Genomic DNA, 21,021 nt, shown 5'->3' with positions numbered 1-21,021 from the left:
GACCAGCCCCCCTGCCGGTTATGGCTGATCGTTGTTGAAACGTCTGGACATTTTTGGGGTCGCTGGTCTCCCACTGGCCAGCACGCATCGCTGCGTTTGACAGGTGGGAGACCAGCGAGCAGGAGCTTGTAACCAAGGTACACATCGGGTTTCTAAGTGCCGTGCACCCCTTAGAAACCCGATGTGTACCTTGGTTACCAGCTCCCTGCATCAACGCGCTGGTAACTAAGATACACTGCGGGTAACTAAGCGACGTGCGTCGCATCTTACCCGTGTGTCGCATCTTACCCGTGTGTCGCTGGTCCTGATCGCTGGTGAAGCTGCCTGTTTACAGGTCACCAGCGATCATGTAGCGACACACCAGCGATCCTGACAAGGTGATATCGTTGGCGGGATTGCTGATGAGTTGCTATGTGTGACGGGGCCCTTACACATTCTAAGTGCTCATATGCTGGTTTTTCCAGTACTGGAAAATGAAAATAGCAGAGATAACTATACTGTTATTTTAGTGACTAGAGTTGAGCGAAACGGGTCGAAAAAATTCAAAAGTCCCCGACTTTTGGCAAAGTCGGGTTTCATGAAACGAAACCCGACCCTAGGATGAGGTCGGCCACGAGGTCGGCGACTTACGCGCCAAAGTCGCGTTTCAAAAGTTTGTTTTGCGCTCTTTTTCAGCCAATCAGGATCCACGGACACTGTGGGCAACGTGATGACATAGGCACGGGTCACCACCATCTTTCAGAAGGGCATGCAAGTGATTGGCTTGCTTTGGTGGGCGTCACAGGGGGTATAAAAGGGCGTGCACGCCGACCGCCATCTTACTTCTGCCGATCTTAGTATAGGGAGAGGTTGCTGCTGATTCTGTAGGGAGAGCGTTAGGCAGGGAAGAAGACAAAAAAACTGCTTCTGCTGCTAGCGATTTGGCCTGCACAACACACCAGTCACTGTGTGTGCAGTGCAAGGGGAGGCTATATAGTGGTGTATCAGTGGTGTTGGTTGTTGGGCTGCCTTTTAAGGCTTCCTGACAGGCTGGCATTGCTGTTTACCCACTGCTCCGCAAACTGCTTTTTTAAAAGCAATCCCAATTTTTTTTTTTGTCCTGCTGAGAAGAAAAAAAAACTGATTCTGCTGCTAGCAATTTGGCCTGCACAACACACCAGTCACTGTGTGTGCAGTGCAAGGGGAGGCTATATAGTGGTGTATCAGTGGTGTTGGTTGTTGGGCTGCCTTCTAAGGCTTCCTGACAGGCTGGCATTGCTGTTTACCCACTGCTCCGCAAACTGATTTTTTAAAAGCAATCCAATCTCCCTTATCCTCTAGTCACTTTTGTCACAGCTGTGCCATCGAGCCTGTCACATAGCGCTCAGATATTCATTGGGCCTCACACAATCCAAAAGTGTCCACTGTCCACAAGTGTGTGCAGAAATTCAAAATCTCCCTTATCCTCTAGTCACTTTTGTCACAGCTGTGCCATCAAGCCTGTCACATAGCGCTCAGATATCAGTGGGCCTCACACAATCCAAAAGTGTCCACTGTCCACAAGTGTGTGCAGAAATTCAAAATCTCCCTTATCCTCTAGTCACTTTTGTCACAGCAGTGCCATCGAGCCTGTCACATAGCGCTCAGATATCAGTGGGCCTCACACAATCCAAAAGTGTCCACTGTCCACAAGTGTGTGCAGAAATTCAAAATCTCCCTTATCCTCTAGTCACTTTTGTCACAGCAGTGCCATCGAGCCTGTCACATAGCGCTGAGATATCAGTGGGCTTCACACAATCCAAAAGTGTCCAGTGTCCAAAAGTGTGTGCAGATATTCAAAATCTCCCTTATCCTCTAGTCACTTTTGTCACAGCAGTGCCATCGAGCCTGTCACATAGCGCTCAGATATCAGTGGGCCTCACACAATCCAAAAGTGTCCACTGTCCAAAAGTGTGTGCAGATATTCAAAATCTCCCTTATCCTCTCGTCACTTTTGTCACAGCAGTGCCATCGAGCCTGTCACATAGCGCTCAGATATCAGTGGGCCTCACACAATCCAAAAGTGTCCACTGTCCACAAGTGTGTGCAGAAATTCAAAATCTCCCTTATCCTCTAGTCACTTTTGTCACAGCAGTGCCATCGAGCCTGTCACATAGCGCTGAGATATCAGTGGGCCTCACACAATCCAAAAGTGTCCAGTGTCCAAAAGTGTGTGCAGATATTCAAAATCTCCCTTATCCTCTTGTCACTTTTGTCACAGCAGTGCCATCGAGCCTGTCACATAGCGCTCAGATATCAGTGGGCCTCACACAATCCAAAAGTGTCCACTGTCCAAAAGTGTGTGCAGATATTCAAAATCTCCCTTATCCTCTCGTCACTTTGGTCACAGCTGTGCCATCGAGCCTGTCACATAGCGCTCAGATATCAGTGGGCCTCACACAATCCAAAAGTGTCCAGTGTCCAAAAGTGTGTGCAGAAATTCAAAATCTCCCCTGTCCTATAGACACCTTGTACCTTGTTTTACATTACTATATAGTTTGTTGGATTTTGTCTACATTTCTACCAAAAATGAGGAAGGCTGGTGGAAGAGGCCGTGGAATTGGGCGGGGGTTGGCAGCTGGTAATGATGGTGTTGGTGGTGGATCTGATGGTAGTGGCAAGAGCAAAATAGGACCGAATGCAGGAGGTGCTGACCCTGCGTCATCGTCTGGCTACATAAGGCCTCGAATGCTTAGTTTTCTAGGAGTTGGCAAACCGCTTTTAAAGCCAGAGCATCAGGAAAAAGTTTTGTCTTACATTGCTGACTCAGCCTCCAGCTCTATCGCCTCCTCTTCTTCAGTTGTAAAAAGTAAAAGCACTGAGTCGTCATTGGAGGCTCATGTTCATGAACCACACCTTTCCTTGTGTCCTTCACCCCAACCAAGATTGAAGGATAACGCAGGCCATACTACTGATTACTCCATGGAGCTGTTTTCACATACCATGCCTGGATTATCAAGTCAAATGGTGAATTACCCAGGCCAAGATGAATCTGACATGGAGTGCACTGATGCACAGCCGCTGATGGATGATTCTGCTGGTACATTCACTCAGAGCACTACATTGTCCTCGCAGTGTACAGAGCCAGATTCTGACCCTGATGAGACTCAGGTGCCCCTTCCCGCACACTCTACCACCATACACGGTGACACAGAGGAAGGTGCACATGACATAGAAGAGGAGGTGATGGATGACCCAGTTGTTGACCCAGATTGGCATCCATTGGGGGAAGAGAGTGCTGCTTCCAATAGCTCAGATGAGGAGCATCCACAGCAGACATCGACATCGCAACAGCTGTTATCTGGCAGGCCCGGAGCACTCCAAAGACAGGTTCCAAACATCAAAAGAGTTGCTGGACAGCTTGTCCAGAGGGTCAAAAGATCACAGCGTGCTAGGCCGCAAAATGTCTGCCAAAGTAGGAAGAGTGCAGTGTGGCAGTTTTTTGAACAAAATCCTCATGATCAGGCCAAGGTTATCTGTAAGAAGTGCGCAAAGACCTTTAGCCGAGGGAAAAATCTGAAAAATTTGAATACCAGTTGCATGCTTAGACATTTAACCAGCATGCACTTGCAAGCGTGGATACAACACCAAACCTCAAGTGCCACATGTGCAACTGATCACAACGAAGGTAGTCAGCAACGCTACATTGTTTCCCCCACTGTAAGCCCACCGGTTAGCACAGCAGCAAATGTTGAGGTGTCGTTGCAAGACCACAGCAGTCAGGGAATCCCACTGTTATATCAACGAAAGACTGATTCTAGGCCATCAGAAAGAACACCAACTCCATCACCATCATCAACCCTCTCTCAGTCCACCCTGTCCACCGCTACTTCCACCATATGCAGCTCTCAAGTCCAGCTCACCCTCCCAGACACTATGAGTAGGTCAAGAAAGTACTCAGTCTCTCATCCGCGTACACTGGGTTTGAGCGCCCACATTGCCAAACTAATCTCGTTTGAGATGATGCCCTTTCGGTTGGTGGAAAGCACAGCTTTCCGCGAACTCATGGCCTAGGCAGTACCACGCTATGACCTACCCAGTCGCCACTTCTTCTCTCGCAAAGCCATCCCAGCCCTCCACCATCATGTGAAAGACCGCATTGTCCATGCACTCAAGCAGTCAGTGAGCGGAAAGGTGCACCTCACAACTGATGCATGGTCCAGTCGGCATGGCCAGGGCCGTTACGTGTCCATCACTGTGCACTGGGTTAATGTGGTGGATGCAGGGTCCACAGGGGACAGCGGTGGTGGGACAGTGCTGCCTAGCCCACGGTATAGGAAACAGTTGGCTGTAGGCGTTCGACCCTCCTCCTCCTCCTCCTCCTCCAGAAGCGAAAGCTCGTCCACAGAGCGCAGTCGTACGAGCACTCCATCTGCAGCTGCCACTGTTGCACACGATGTGTCCCCCTATCGAGCAGCTAGTGGAAAGCGTCAGCAGGCTGTGTTGCAGATGATGTGTTTGGGTGACAGACACACCGCCGAGGTGCTGGCCGAGTACTTGAAGCGACAAACTGAGTCATGGCTGGGCAGTGTACATCTTGAGGCAGGCAAGGTAGTTAGTGATAACGGCCGTAATTTTGTGGCAGCCATAGCCCTTTCAAAACTCAGCCACATACCTTGCTTGGCTCACACCTTGAACCTGGTGGTGCCGTGCTTCCTCAAAAATTATCGGGAGTTAACAGCCCTGCTCCAGAAGGTGCGAAGACTGTGCGCGCACATCCGCCGGTCGCCTGTACACTCCGTTCGTATGCAGAAGCTGCAGCGATTGCTCCACCTTCCCAACCACCGCCTCATTATCGACATTGCAACAAGGTGGAACTCCACCCTGCACATGGTGGAGCGGCTGTGCGAGCAGAGGCAGGCCATAATGCATTTGTGGGAGGATACACGGCCAGGCACTTTGAGAGCAGACATGGAGTTGACAGGTGTGCAGTGGTCAAAGCTGAAAGACCTTTGTAAAGTCCTTCAGTGTTTTGAGGAATGCACACGGCTGGTAAGCGCAGACGACGCCATCCTAAGCATGAGCATCCCACTTATGCGTCTGCTCATGCAAACTTTGATGCACCTTAAGGAGCAGGCGTCTGCAGCCAATGTTGATGAGGAGGAAGAGGAGGAGGGAATCCTTGATGACATTCAGCCATTGTCTGCTCAGGGACCTCTCCTGGACGAGGTGGAGGAAGAAGAGGAGGAGGAGGATGATGATGGGGATGATTACTTAGGGGAGGAGGATGCATCTCGTGGGGCAAGTGAAAACATGGATTTTTGTGAGTACTCACCGTAAAATCCTTTTCTCCGAGACGCTCATTGGGGGACACAGAGACTGTGGGTGTGTGCTTCTGCCATCTGGAGGCTGACACTAAGTATACAAAAAAAGAGTTAGCTCCTCCTCCGCCGCATACACCCTCGCCCCCAGACCGGGCGTAACTCAGTTTAGTGCATAAGCAGTAGGAGAACGCGCCTTAAACTCAGGCAAGAAATTATACGTCTGGAAAAGGGACCACCCTGATCCTTACATAAGGATTTGTATAACTTAAAATAAGCAAAAGCCAACTGGCTAGTAGGGTGGGTGCTGTGTCCCCCAATGAGCGTCTCGGAGAAAAGGATTTTACGGTGAGTACTCACAAAAATCCATGTTTCTCCTTCGTCTCATTGGGTGACACAGAGACTGTGGGACGTTCTAAAGCAGTCCCTGGGCGGGATCTTAGCTCACCCAATCCATGCTACTTTGCGCCCCTGATTAGAGGTGCGCAACTGCTGCCTGAAGAATCTTTCTTCCCAGGCTTGCATCCGAGGATGCCTGGGTATGTACGTTATAATGTTTGACAAACGTATGCAAACTGGACCAGGTAGCTGCTTTGCACACCTGTTCCGCTGAAGCTTGGTGTCGCAGTGCCCATGAGGCACCCACTGCTCGAGCAGAGTGTGCCTTGATCCCTGCCGGAACCGGCGTGCCACTGATTTCATAAGATTCTTGAATCGTCAGGCGAACCCATCTGGCCAAAGTCGCTTTGGACGCAGCAAGCCCCTTCCGTCTCCCTTCTGGGATCACGAATAGAGAGTCTGTCCGGCGGAAAGATGCTGTCCTTGTCACATACCTCCTAAGAGCTCTTACCAGATCCAGTGTGTGCAAAGCCTTTTCTACCCTGTGCACCGGTGCCGGGCAAAACGAAGGTAAGACAATGTCTTCGTTGATATGGAATGCAGAGACAACCTTCGGCAAGAAGGGGGGAGCTGGCCTTAAAACTACCTTATCCTTATAAAAAGTCAAGAACGGCGGTTTACAAGATAAAGCCGCCAATTACGAATCCCGCCTAATAGACGTAATAGCTACCAGAAAAACGACTTTTCTGGACAGGTAAGGTAAGGAGACTTCTTGTAAGGGTTCGAAGGGGGGCTCCTGAAGGGCTCTGAGCACCAAGTTCAGGTCCCATGATTCCGTCGGCGCCTTATAGGGGGGTACTAAATGTGCGACCCCCTGCATAAACGTCTTAACCTGCCAGACCGAAGCGACCTTTCGTTGAAAAAGGACCGACAGGGCCGAGATTTGCGTCCTGAGCGAACTCGGAGCCAGCCCTGCGTCCAGCCCTGCCTGCAAAAAAGCCAGTACGTTGGGGGTTGAAAAAACCAGAGGAGCCACTCCGCGATCCCTACACCAATGGAAAAAAACTTCCCAAGTCCGATGATATACCTTCGCCGAGGAAGGTTTTCGGGCACTCACCATCGTGGCCACCACATCGCGCCTGAATCCTGCCTGTGTTAACAGCCAAGATTCAATGGCCACGCCGTCAAACACAGGGCCCCTAAGTTCGGATGGTAGATCGGCCCCTGGGACAGCAAGTCTGGTCGATCTGGTAGACGCCAGGGTACGTCCACCACTAGCTGAACCAGATCTGCATACCAGGCCCTCCGAGGCCAGTCTGGCGCTAGCAGAATTGCTGGAACCTTCTCTCTCCTTAACTTTCTGATGACCCTTGGAAGCAGAGGTAGCGGGGGGAACAAGTATGGGAGACGAAACTGGCTCCATGGAAGCACCAGAGCGTCTGCTGCGATCGCCTGCGGGTCGAGGGATCGAGCGACGAACCTTTGCACTTTGGCGTTCTCTCTGGATGCCATAAGGTCCACGTCTGGTGTCCCCCATCGTTGGCAGATCTGTTGAAAAACCTCGGGGTGCAGGGACCATTCCCCTGCCGCGACCCCCTGTCGGCTGAGAAAATCTGCTGCCCAGTTTTCGACTCCCGGAATGTGCACCGCTGAAATTACCACGTGGTTCTTTTCGGCCCAACGCAGTACCAGTCCAACCTCGCGCATGGCTGTTTGGCTGCGCGTGCCCCCCTGATGGTTGACATATGCTACTGCTGTAGCATTGTCCGACTGAATGCGCACCGGCCGGTGTCTCAGGAAACACTGAAAATGTTGCAGGGCCAATCGTATTGCCCGTATCTCCAGAATGTTGATCGGGAGAATTATCTCCTGAATGGACCACCGCCCCTGGGCTGTGTGACTCTGGAAAACTGCTCCCCAACCTTGCAGGCTTGCATCGGTCGTCACCACCAACCACTGTTCCGGGGGAAAGGGTTTCCCCTGGACAAGAGACGAGTCGCGAGTCCACCATCGGAGTGATTGTCGGACCAGCGGAGACAAATTGCACCGATGACTGAGGGATAGCAGCCTTCTGTCCCATGCTGACAAGAGCGCATGCTGAAGCGGACGGAGATGGAACTGGGCAAACGGGATTGCCTCCATCGCCACCACCATTCTGCCCAACACACTCATGCCGTACCGGATGGATCTGGAGCCTGGCTGTAGAAGGTTCCGTACCCCCTGTTTGATCTTTCGCGCTTTGTCCTGAGGGAGGATCACCAGCCCCCGGGAGGTGTTGAAAACCATGCCTAGGAATACAATTCTCTGGGCTGGAACCAAGGACGATTTGTTCCGATTGATCAACCAGCCTAGACGCGCCAGGGTATCCAGCGTGATACTGACATTCTCCTGGCACGCCTGAAAGGACGGCCCCTTTACCAAAAGGTCGTCCAGGTAAGGTAGTACCGTTATGCCCCGAGCATGCAGGATGGCCATAACCACCGCCATTATCTTCGTAAAGACTCTGGGAGCAGTGGCCAGACCGAAGGGCAGAGCAACAAATTGAAAATGTCGCCCTCCGATCGCAAAACGCAGGAACCTCTGGTGTGGAGGAAAAATCGGAATGTGCAGATATGCATCCTGCACATCGATCGAGGCCAGGAACTCCCCTGGATCCATGGCTGCAATGACCGAATGGAGGGATTCCATCCGGAACCGCCTGACTCTGATGAATTTGTTTAGGATTTTTAGATCTAATACTGGCCTTACTGTCCCATCCTTTTTGGGGACCGAAAACAGGTTGGAGTAAAAACCTTGTGTCTCTTCGCTTTTCGGTACTGGGACAATGACCCCATTGCGCTGTAGCGTCATTATGGCCTGTAACAAACTCTCCGCCTGCGACTCTGTTCCGGAAAGTCGGGAACGGAAGAATCGCCGTGGCGGGAGTCCGAGAAACTCTATCTTGTACCCGGACGATATCAATTCTGCCACCCAAGCGTCGCGTGCCACTGCGACCCAAACGTGGCTGAACCTTAGTAGGCGTCCGCCCACTCTGTCGTCCGAAGGTACGAAGCGCCTCGAGTCATTTTGCTGGAGGCTTTTGGGATCTGGCCCCCCTTGTTCTGGGCAAACGGCCTCGGCCTCTACCCAGCGGATTGGCTCTGTAAGAGATTTGCCTTTCCCTAATCTGACCATCATTTGCGGAGGTGGATGCTCTGGCCGAAGACCCCCTCCAGGGGTTACGAAAAGGCCGAAAACGCCTCTGTGTCTGCCTGAATGCTGGCCAAGTCCTCTGCTGCGGGAGGAAACTACTCCTCCCCCCTGTGGCTTCTGAGATAAGCTTATCAAGCTTCTCACCGAACAACCGATTGCCCTGAAAAGGCAATGAGGTCAAGGACTTTTTGGAGATAGAATCCGCTTTCCACAATCTCAGCCATAATGCTCGCCTAATGGCGATCGCATTTGCTGCTGCCACCACAGAACACTCGGCCGCGTCCAGAGAGGCGCTGACGAGAAAATCACTTGCCCCTAAGATCTGATTTGTCACCTCCAAGACCTCCGCAGGCAGGTCTCTGTTTTGGAGGGCATTCTGCAGAGCATCCGCCCACGAAACCATGGCCTTAGCCACCCAAGTAGCCGCAAAGGAGGGGGCAAGGGCCGACCCCGCTGCCTCATACACCGAGCGGGCAAGCCCCTCTATAAGGCGATCAGTTGGGTCCTTGATAGAAGAACCGCTGGGTATCGACAATAGCGATCTTGACGCTAAACGTGATACCGGTGGGTCCACTACTGGCGACTCCACCCATCCCTTATGGAGTTCAGGAGGAAACGGATACTTAGCTTGCAGCGCTTTTTGCATTGCAAAACGCTTATCCGGGTGTTCCCTATGTTTCTGAACTAGCTCCTCGAACTCCGGATGCGTGGCAAACCTTCTATGCGGTCGCCTGGTCTTTTTGAAGGAGACCTTGTGACCTGAGGCCGTGGACACATCGTCCTCGATCTCTAAAGTCTGGTTGACTGCCTCAATGAGGCTGTCCACCGAGTCTTGGTATCCCAGGCTTTCTGGATTCCAGGCCTCCTCCTCCTCCTCGCCCTCATCCTGCTCGCTTCCTGAGCTCGGCGACGGGGAACGAGATACCCTAATACCCGCCACCGAAGCCCCAGAGGGTCCGGCCGACGGGGAACGAGCTCTCTTGCTATGAGCTTGTCTGGTGCTGGAGCGGCCTCTAACGGTCGGAGGGTCCTGAGACGTGGACGAGCTGTCTTCCGCTGGCAGACCACCATCCTTGTCCCTACCTGGGCCTTGGAGAGACTCAATTGCCTTTGTAAGGGATATCATAGAGTTTGATAAAGATACCGCCCATTCTGGAGGGTCCTGACCTCTGGGCTCTGCAACAATGGGGGGCTCCTGGGCTCGCTCCGACTCGCAGGCTTCACAAAATTTACCCGGCTGTGCTTTAGGCAGCCTGACCCCACAGGAAACGCAAACAGCGTATAGGAAAGAGTGAGCTTTCCCTTTGCCAGACATATTGCAAGGTAGGGTAGGAGGAGGAGGATAACCCCTTCCTTGACTACTAGTGCGGCACTCACAACGGGGATGCACTTACCCACCGGTAATGGCCCAACTTTGCGTCTCTTCCGTGCGGCGTTACCCGCCGGGGCACTCGCACTCTGGGAGATAGGGGGCGGCTTCCGGCCCCACTTCGGCGAGGAAATGCAAGGAGGGGGGCGGGAGGTCCCCGGTAACTGTGCGCGCCCGCCGCTCTCCGCCCCCGGAAGTTAGTGGGCGGGGCTTCCGGCTATCCCCGGAAGTCGGCGGGTGGGCGCGCGGACTCCGGACCTCCCCATACAGCGGGGACCGTGGCCGCCCGCCGGACTCTGGCCGCACTCCACGTGCGGCGTTGGAGGGAGGGGGCGGGAGCTCCCGGGTCACTGTGCGCGCCCGCCGCTCTCCGCCCCCGGAAGTAGTGGGCGGGGCTTCCGGCCATCCCCGGAAGTCGGCGGGCGGGCGCGCGCTCACGGATCTCCCCATACAGCGGGGGCCCGCGGCCGCCCGCGGGGCTCCGGCCGCGCTCCGCGTGCGGCGTTACCCGCCGGGTGAGAGACGGACTACCTGGTCCCGGCCTGATCAACCAAAGGTGAGCCGGGCCGCCGAGGGGGCTCTACGGAGGTGCTTCTCAACCCCATCCCTGGGCAGGGAGGGGGAGGCTACTGTACCGCTCTCCGCTTCAATCCCTGGCTTACCTGCGCCTCCAACTCCACCCCTGGACTCACTACCTAGGGGTGGTAGGGGCATTTCCACGTTGCAGGAGAGAACAACGTGGAGGATCGCTCACACGTGCTCGCCCGTGGGGAACGATGGGGAAACCGCAATCCTCTTATCAGGATGCGTTGCCACCTCTTTCAAAATAAAAAAGAAAAATAGTTGTCTGGGGAAAAGTCCCAGATGTGTCCCTCGGTGCGGGAGAGAAACACGTGGAGGGTTACTCACACGTGGTCGCCCGTTGATGATTTGGGGAGATCGGATCCTCTCTATAGGATCCGTCGCCCCTGTCTTATCTTCATAGAGGAAAAAAAAAAAAAAAACTAGTCTGGAGCTCCAGACTGCGTGTGCCTCCATCAGACACTAAGCAAAAAACTGAGTTACGCCCGGTCTGGGGGCGAGGGTGTATGCGGCGGAGGAGGAGCTAACTCTTTTTTTGTATACTTAGTGTCAGCCTCCAGACGGCAGAAGCACACACCCACAGTCTCTGTGTCCCCCAATGAGACGAAGGAGAAATGTTGGCGTGGCAAGGTCTGGTACAGGGTTTGTGCGTGACTGGAGGGATGTGGATTTGCCAGAAAGTGCTCCTCCACCCAGCACTCGCAGTGCATCATTGACACCGGGAACATTGGCCCACATGTCAGATTATGCCTTGCGGATCCTAAAAAGGGACCCCCGCATTGCCAAAATGATGAACGATGACGACTACTGGTTGGCCAGCATCCTGGATCCACGCTATAAAGGCAAATTACAAAACATCATGCCACAGGAGAACCTTGACCTAATATTGGCTAATAAACAAGCAACTCTGGTAAATCGGTTGCTTGAGGCATTCCCAGCACACAGCAGCGGTGATGGTTCTCACACGAGCCGTACGGGCCGGGGGCAGCATGGCAGAGGTGTTCGTGGTGCACACAGCAGAAGTGGCGTTGGAGACAGGGGTTTCATGACAATGTTGTGGACTGATTTTTCAAATACCGCTCACACAACTGGTAATACTGCATCGATGGAAAGTGACAGGAGACAGCAGTTGTCAACTATGGTTACAAACTACTTTTCCTCCCATATCGATGTTCTCCCACACAGGTCATTCCCCTTTGACTATTGGGCCGCTAAACTGGACACCTGGCCTGAATTGGCCCAATATGCCTTACAGGAGCTCGCTTGCCCAGCTGCAAGTGTGCTATCGGAAAGAGTCTTCAGTGCAGCTGGATCAATCCTGACAGAAAAAAGGACCCGTCTGTCAACCCAAAATGTGGATGATCTAACCTTCATTAAAATGAACCACGCATGGGTTTCCAAGGATTTTGTCCCACCTTCCCCTGATGACACATAGGGTGACAGAAAAATGGCTTGCTTTGGTCCACCTCTTCCTGGTACTTCACCTATTTCGCCTTTTGCATCAGCTGAATGTCCAACATCAACATATGCCACTTTCTAAAACTCCCTAACTGTGCTGCCTCCCCCCCCATGGCCGGGGTCACCACCTACCGCACGACACCGTGCGAGTGCCGTTGCCCTGGACAGGTGGGTAGGCCGACTCTTGGGCGCGGGCACTGGCACAGGGTCCCTCATAGTGCAATCAAGTGTCTCTGACGGTGGTGGTGCACACCCGCCGTCAGACACACCGCTGTACTATGAGGGGCCCAGTGCCAGTACCGACGCCCACGAGTGGGCCCCCCTTGTTTGGGCAGGGCCCCAGCATTTGCAATCTTTACCTCTCCCTGCTCCACCGCTGTGTAATCTGGGCCGTCAAATCCATACTGTGCCTGACACCGTCTGAGCCTGCCTCCTGAGACATATTTTGAATGTGTACGCTATCCATACATGTTATCCAGGGATACGGTACCCTTTCTAACCTTTGTGCAATCACGTGCAATCCATACTGGGCCTAACACCGTCTGAGCCTGCCTCATGCTGTATAGACATATATTTTGAATGTGTACGCTATCCATACATGTTATCCAGGGATACGGTACCCTTTCTAACCTTTGTGCAATCCATAATGGGCCTAACACCGTCTGAGCCTGCCTCATGCTGTATAGACATATATTTTGAATGTGTACGCTATCCATACATGTTATCCGGGGATACGGTACCCTTTCTAACCTTTGTGCAATCACGTGCAATCCATACTGGGCCTAACACCGTCTGAGCCTGCCTCCTGAGACATATTTTGAATGTGTACGCTATCCATACATGTTATCCAGGGATACGGTACCCTTTCTAACCTTTGTGCAATCACGTGCAATCCATACTGGGCCTAACACCGTCTGAGCCTGCCTCATGCTGTATAGACATATATTTTGAATGTGTACGCTATCCATACATGTTATCCGGTGATACGGTACCCTTTCTAACCTTTGTGCAATCACGTGCAATCCATACTGGGCCTAACACCGTCTGAGCCTGCCTCATGCTGTATAGACATATATTTTGAATGTGTACGCTATCCATACATGTTATCCGGGGATACGGTACCCTTTCTAACCTTTGTGCAATCACGTGCAATCCATACTGGGCCTAACACCGTCTGAGCCTGCCTCCTGAGACATATATTTTGAATGTGTACGCTATCCATACATGTTATCCAGGGATACGGTACCCTTTCTAACCTTTGTGCAATCACGTGCAATCCATACTGGGCCTAACACCGTCTGAGCCTGCCTCATGCTGTATAGACATATATTTTGAATGTGTACGCTATCCATACATGTTATCCGGTGATACGGTACCCTTTCTAACCTTTGTGCAATCACGTGCAATCCATACTGGGCCTAACACCGTCTGAGCCTGCCTCATGCTGTATAGACATATATTTTGAATGTGTACGCTATCCATACATGTTATCCGGGGATACGGTACCCTTTCTAACCTTTGTGCAATCACGTGCAATCCATACTGGGCCTAACACCGTCTGAGCCTGCCTCATGCTGTATAGACATATATTTTGAATGTGTACGCTATCCATACATGTTATCCAGGGATACGGTACCCTTTCTAACCTTTGTGCAATCACGTGCAATCCATACTGGGCCTAACACCGTCTGAGCCTGCCTCATGCTGTATAGACATATATTTTGAATGTGTACGCTATCCATACATGTTATCCGGGGATACGGTACCCTTTCTAACCTTTGTGCAATCACGTGCAATCCATACTGGGCCTAACACCGTCTGAGCCTGCCTCCTGAGACATATATTTTGAATGTGTACGCTATCCATACATGTTATCCAGGGATACGGTACCCTTTCTAACCTTTGTGCAATCACGTGCAATCCATACTGGGCCTAACACCGTCTGAGCCTGCCTCATGCTGTATAGACATATATTTTGAATGTGTACGCTATCCATTCATGTTATCCGGTGATACGGTACCCTTTCTAACCTTTGTGCAATCACGTGCAATCCATACTGGGCCTAACACCGTCTGAGCCTGCCTCATGCTATATAGACATATATTTTGAATGTGTACTCTATCCATACATGTTATCCGGGGATACGGTACCCTTTCTAACCTTTGTGCAATCACGTGCAATCCATACTGGGCCTAACACCGTCTGAGCCTGCCTCATGCTGTATAGACATATATTTTGAATGTGTACGCTATCCATACATGTTATCCAGGGATACGGTACCCTTTCTAACCTTTGTGCAATCACGTGCAATCCATACTGGGCCTAACACCGTCTGAGCCTGCCTCATGCTGTATAGACATATATTTTGAATGTGTACGCTATCCATACATGTTATCCGGGGATACGGTACCCTTTCTAACCTTTGTGCAATCACGTGCAATCCATACTGGGCCTAACACCGTCTGAGCCTGACTCCTGAGACATATTTTGAATGTGTACGCTATGCATACATGTTATCCGGTGATACGGTACCCTTTCTAACCTTTGTGCAATCACGTGCAATCCATACTGGGCCTAACACCGTCTGAGCCTGCCTCATGCTGTATAGACATATATTTTGAATGTGTACGCTATCCATACATGTTATCCAGGGATACGGTACCCTCTCTAACCTTTGTGCAATCACGTGCAATCCATACTGGGCCTAACACCGTCTGAGCCTGCCTCCTGAGACATATATTTTGAATGTGTACGCTATCCATACATGTTATCCAGGGATACGGTACCCTTTCTAACCTTTGTGCAATCACGTGCAATCCATACTGGGCCTAACACCGTCTGAGCCTGCCTCATGCTGTATAGACATATATTTTGAATGTGTACGCTATCCATACATGTTATCCGGGGATACGGTACCCTTTCTAACCTTTGTGCAATCACGTGCAATCCATACTGGGCCTAACACCGTCTGAGCCTGCCTCATGCTGTATAGACATATATTTTGAATGTGTACGCTATCCATACATGTTATCCGGGGATACGGTACCCTTTCTAACCTTTGTGCAATCACGTGCAATCCATACTGGGCCTAACACCGTCTGAGCCTGCCTCCTGAGACATATATTTTGAATGTGTACGCTATCCATACATGTTATCTGGGGATACGGTACCCTTTCTCACCTTTGTGCAATCACGTGTAATCCATACTGGGCGTGAGAACGGCTGGCGAGCTGTTAAGCAAGCTACAGCACCTGTCCAGACAAGTACAGGGATTCCCTAGCGAGGAGACTTATTTGATTGTTTTCAATGTTGGGACAGCAATTTTTGGGGAGCACTATACTCTGGAGAATGATAGATGGGGCCCACCATACACTGGAACATTCCAAAGGTGGACATCAGACACTGGAGCAGCATTTACAGGGCCCATTATACACTAGAGCATTAGAAATGGGGCCCATTATGTTTGGAGCATTATTTGGGCCCATAAAACAGTGGAGCTTCATCCATGGGGACCAACATATACTGTAGCATTATGTGGAGCTCATCATATACTGTTTCAAACATTATATGGGACCAATGATTCTGTATGGAGAAATAGATGGGCCTCGTCATGAGATGTAAAAAGTGAGGTATTTTTCATTGGACTATACCGCTAATTCTCTGCCGTATCGGAGCATGATGAGTTGTGGTATGTGTTAAAGGGGCGCTCTTTCGCCCAGGGCACATGAAAACCTGGAGCCAGCCCTCCCCCCCCAAATAACCCGCATTTTTCAGTGCGTAACTTGCATTATGAAGTTAATTAAGGTTGACAAGCTTAAGAAAGAAGAATTGATGCTTTTGGCATTCAAATGGGCACTGTAGGTGTGTTTCCTGTCCTCCTCTCACTGCTGACTTTTATTCCCCATTGACTTACATTGGGTTTCGTGTTTCGGGACGACCCCGACTTTTCCCTAAAATCGGACGATCTTGCTCGACCCGACTTTTGGAAAAGTCGGGTTTCACGAAACGAAACGCGACCCTAAAAAACCAAAAGTCGCTCAACTCTATTAGTGACCTCATTTATAAAGAACATGTATGTAATTAAGAATGTTATATAATTTTATAAATGCTGCTTTCATTCGTAGCTTTATTCTCCTCCCTACTTGCCGGAATCAGCTTGTGCATGATTTCACTATTGACAATACACAAGATCAGATCTTTCCTTTGTAATATACTGTACAATTTAAGTTACCTGTCGCTCCACTTTTGTGTTTTTTCTAGCCAGTTACAACAGGTGTATTCTTATTGTCCCTACAAGCAACACCACCCACCACTATCATGCAAATGAGGCAAGCAAAGGGAACATGGCAGCCTCCAACTTTCTCACACTGGACTTCAAACACATATGCACTTTTGTATGAAAAATTAAAACCTTATATATGCACATGTGTGGCTCCTAAAGCTAAACTGCCTAAACAAATATAATAATGTTTGTCTACAAGCACAAGTCTATGCAAGCACAGTAGCATGACTACCGGAGGAGCAGAGGGAATGGTCGCCCCGGGACCTGCACTCGGAGGGCCCCACCTGAAGCTACCGCTACAAATTTGTATTCATTTACCTTCTGACTGAGCACTCCATCTGTTAGCTGCAGGCGGTTTTAATCAAACCAGGGCCATTTCCCCTCCACAGAGATATAGACTTCAGTCCTAACAGAGGATTTTTCATAGGCTCCCATTCAGATGGAGACTACAGTCTTAGTGAGGATTGGCATAGAATAGGGACCTGGAAAACGAGAAATGCCTTAACGTGGCTTCCAGGTACACATAACTTGGCCATTTTATGCGCTAAACTTTCTCAATTTTTCATACTTCTAATGCAGTAAAGCAATTCATTATTAATTTTTCATGTTTGCATGGTTTGGTGCTACAGTGTGCTTCCTTTTTTGCTTGAATGTACCCGTGTTATGAAACATTTTGTATGGTACAATTAGTACACTTCATACATGACGATGCCATGCACACAAATAATACACTAACTCTTATACTTTTATCATGTACAAATTATATTTCTATTGATAAAAATGTCAACTCTCTAACACTAGCACATACATACACATTTATACACACACACACACACTGCCCATACACATGTATATACACTATGGTAAATCAACTCACTCGGCTGCTTAAAGAGGTAAAAAGCTAAAACAAGTGGAACAGCACAACAAACTTACAAATGGCTGCACAGTTCATCCAATACTTGCCCAAGTCAATAACTTGAAAAAAGGAAGGCAGCACTCCAGTAGCTTCAAGTGAAGGGTGATTTTATTTAAACAAACATGGCGTTGGTTTAAATAAACCCACCTTTCGCTTGAAGCTGCTGGAGTGCTGCCTTCCTTTTTTCATGTTATGCTTAAAGAGATAGTCACAGGAACAGCTTATGATTAAGTTTTCAACTGGTTTGTTAAAACTGTACTGCACAAACCAGTCCAAAATTAGGCATAACAGAAAAACAAAATAGCATACAGTACTGTCTGTGTGGCTGCGGGGATCCGTCCACACAGGGGAACAAAAACAAGGTTCAGCTCTCTTCAACAGGAGCACAGCTCTGGAGATCTCATCTCCAGACACACTTAAAATTGAATGAATCCAACAGCTCCACATTTACCTTTTGGACCACACCCTAGGGTGGAGATATGGTGAACAGCCTCCCACCCATTCTTCAGTTGTTCACAAAAATCCAGCCCTTAATATGGATGATTAACGCCTCTCAGCACTTAGTATGCTGGAGCATTTTTTCCAGGTTCATATTAGGCTGGTTTCACATTTGCGCTTTTGTGCGCAGCGCATCGTGCGCACCCGTGCGCATGCACACTGCGCACCTATGTTTAACATGACGTGCGCATGGTCTTGCGCACACTTGCGTTTTCGTGCGCATGCGTTTTTTTGTCTTTCGCGCCAGGCGCGCCAGACGCAACATGTTGCATTTTTTGGTGCGCCCTGTCTCGGCAAAAAAACGCATGCGCACGGAATGCGCAAAAACAACACATTGAAGTCTATGGGAACGCATGCGTGCGCATGGTCTTGCGCACGGTTGCGTTTTTTTGCGCATGCGTTTTTGAGTTAAACAAGTCTAGAATGTTCTCTAGACAATGGAAAAAATGACACACCTAAAAACGCATGTGCATAAAAAAACGCAAACGCATGCAAAAACGCATGTAAAACGCAAGCAACGCTGCATTTTTTTTGATGCATCAGCGTGTGCATGACGTTAAAAAAACGCGCGTTTGTTTTGCGTTTTTCTTTGCGTTTTTTATGCGCCCGATGCGCTGCGCAAAAAAAACCCGCTAATGTGAAACTAGCCTTACTGTGGCTAACATCCTGAGTGACACATATCTCCCCTCCAGTATTTTACCAGTGACCTTCTCACAACACAGACACAAACACAAGCCCACGCATGTATGCACACTAGGGTGACCTCAAAAAATCGATGTCGGAATTTTGTTCGTCTGGACCCCACAAAACGATTCCACTTTCCAGATATTGAGATAGCCAAAATTTGAGCTCGATCAAACGACGTTAACCCGTGCCGCTCGTCGCTCAAAGTTTGAAAAAATCCAAATTGAGGTATTTTAAGATTTAGGTATTTTGCATAGTCTGTTAGACTATAAAGAATGTGACAACAACATTGCAGAAATAGCCCTGACCAAATTTTCAAACCATTTGTGGTATTGGAATGCAGAGTTGGTGGGATTATCGTTTTTTGATCCCACCATTACAGACAATGAAAAGTTGTTAATGGCTAATAAATTGCTCAGTAGCACAGATGAACCATCAGAGCACGCTAGGGTTGTAAATCCAAAAGTAAGGAAAGAAAAATTAAAAGAGGTAGGAAGTAACCGACTTTAACGACCTTCTGACAAAAGATGAAGAACAAAAGCAATATGTCCTGCAAGTTGTAAGCAAATGCCGAGCATTATATTCTGACGTTTCAAAAACTACTATAACAAAAGCTCTAGAATAGATTAGATAACTATGTAAAATTATCAACTCATGTAGGTTAGCGTGCTCTGATGGTTCATCTGTGCTACTGAGCAATTTATTAGCCATTAACAACTTTTCATTGTCTGTAATGGTGGGATCAAAAAACGATAATCCCACCAACTCTGCATTCAAATACCACAAATGGGTCGAAAATTTGGTCAGGGCTATTTCTGCAATGTTGTTGTCACATTCTTTATAGTCTAACAGACTATGCAAAATACCTAAATCTTAAAATACCTCAATTTGGATTTTTTCAAACTTTGAGCGACGAGCGGCACGGGTTAACGTCGTTTGATCAAGCTCAAATTTTGGCTCTCTCAATATCTGGAAAGGGGAATCGTTTTGTGGGGTCCAGACGGACAAGATTCTGACATTTTTTCCCCCCCATATGAGATCCGGTCACCCTAATGCACACACACATACCCACATACACTGCACATTCACATGTACAGTGCCTTGCAAAAGTATTTGGCCCCCTCGAACTTTTCAACCTTTTCCCACATATCATGCTTCAAACATAAAGATGCCTAATGTAAATTTTTGGTGAAGAATCAACAACAAGTGGGACACAATTGTGAAGTTGAACGAAATTTATTGGTTATTTTAAATTTTTGTGGAAATTCAAAAACTGAAAAGTTGGGCGTGCAATATTATTTGGCCCCTTTAACTTAATACTTTGTTGCACCACCTTTTGCTGCGATTACAGCTGCAAGTCACTTGGGGTATGTCTCTATCAGTTTTGTACATTGAGAGACTGAAATTCTTGCCCATTCTTCCTTGACAAACAGCTCGAGCTCAGTGAGATTTGATGGAGATCGTTTGTGAACAGCAGTTTTCAGCTCTTTCCACAGATTCTCGATTTGATTCAGGTCTGGACATTGACTCGGTCATTCTAACTCTTAGGCGTCGGATTCCTGACACTACACAGTAGGAATCCAGAGCCAGACATCCAGCGGTCTCCCATTCTCCTCCGACCACTCCACTCCGGGTGTTGCTCAGCAATCATGGCGAGCCAGGCGTGCTGCTCAGACGAGCTCTGACAGTCTGGATGTTGCTGCCACCTCGAGTGCAGCAACTGTAGCGCAACCTGCTTTGCAGGGAACCGCTCCAGAAGCTAAGTCCTCGTGCCGTGCTACTGGGCATGCCCGCAAGGTGACCTCTCACTGGAGAGCAGGGGTCACATGTTCAGGTCCTGCGTCGGATCTGATTGGTCCTTTCCAGGCTACTGGAAGGTCCTGGAAGTGCATGGCTCTAAAAAGCCCGCATGGCGGCTCGGCCATGCGCTAGTGTAGCATATTATGCTGTGTGTGTATGGTGATGGATGCATGGACTGGTGACTGACTTATTAAGAAACCCCTTCCCTCTGATAATATGAATGGTGACAGAGTGTTGGTTAGTCAGCGTCAGATTGTGGCAAGCTTCACGCCACGGTGCCTCCTGCACTGCATACTAGCGTCCAACGGTGTCCGGCCTTCCGGCGCCGCCGTCCAGCGGCTATAGTTATTGCCGCGCTGCGGTAGCAGTGTCCATTGGTGGTTGCGGCTGCAACGCCACCCGCTGGTCATCCTGTGAGGCTAAAAGGGCCAGCGTTCTGTTTTGTAAGGCGACTCTGTGTCTTAACAGAGCCGCTCTTAGCATTCGGGTGACGTTAACCCAAGCGCAGTACTTCACCTTTTGGTGCATCTGCCATTGTCCAGCAGTGGTCTTACCATCTACCGCACGGTGGACCCCGGGCAGCGAACGCACCTTCTATTATTTATATCTGGTGCGTTCTGCC

Source organism: Dendrobates tinctorius, unplaced genomic scaffold (assembly GCF_039654945.1).
Source record: "Dendrobates tinctorius isolate UK_male_01 unplaced genomic scaffold, ASM3965494v1 ptg000128l, whole genome shotgun sequence".
In the NCBI taxonomy this organism is placed as follows: Eukaryota; Metazoa; Chordata; class Amphibia; order Anura; family Dendrobatidae; genus Dendrobates; species Dendrobates tinctorius.
Note: the sequence above shows the minus strand (reverse complement) of the source record.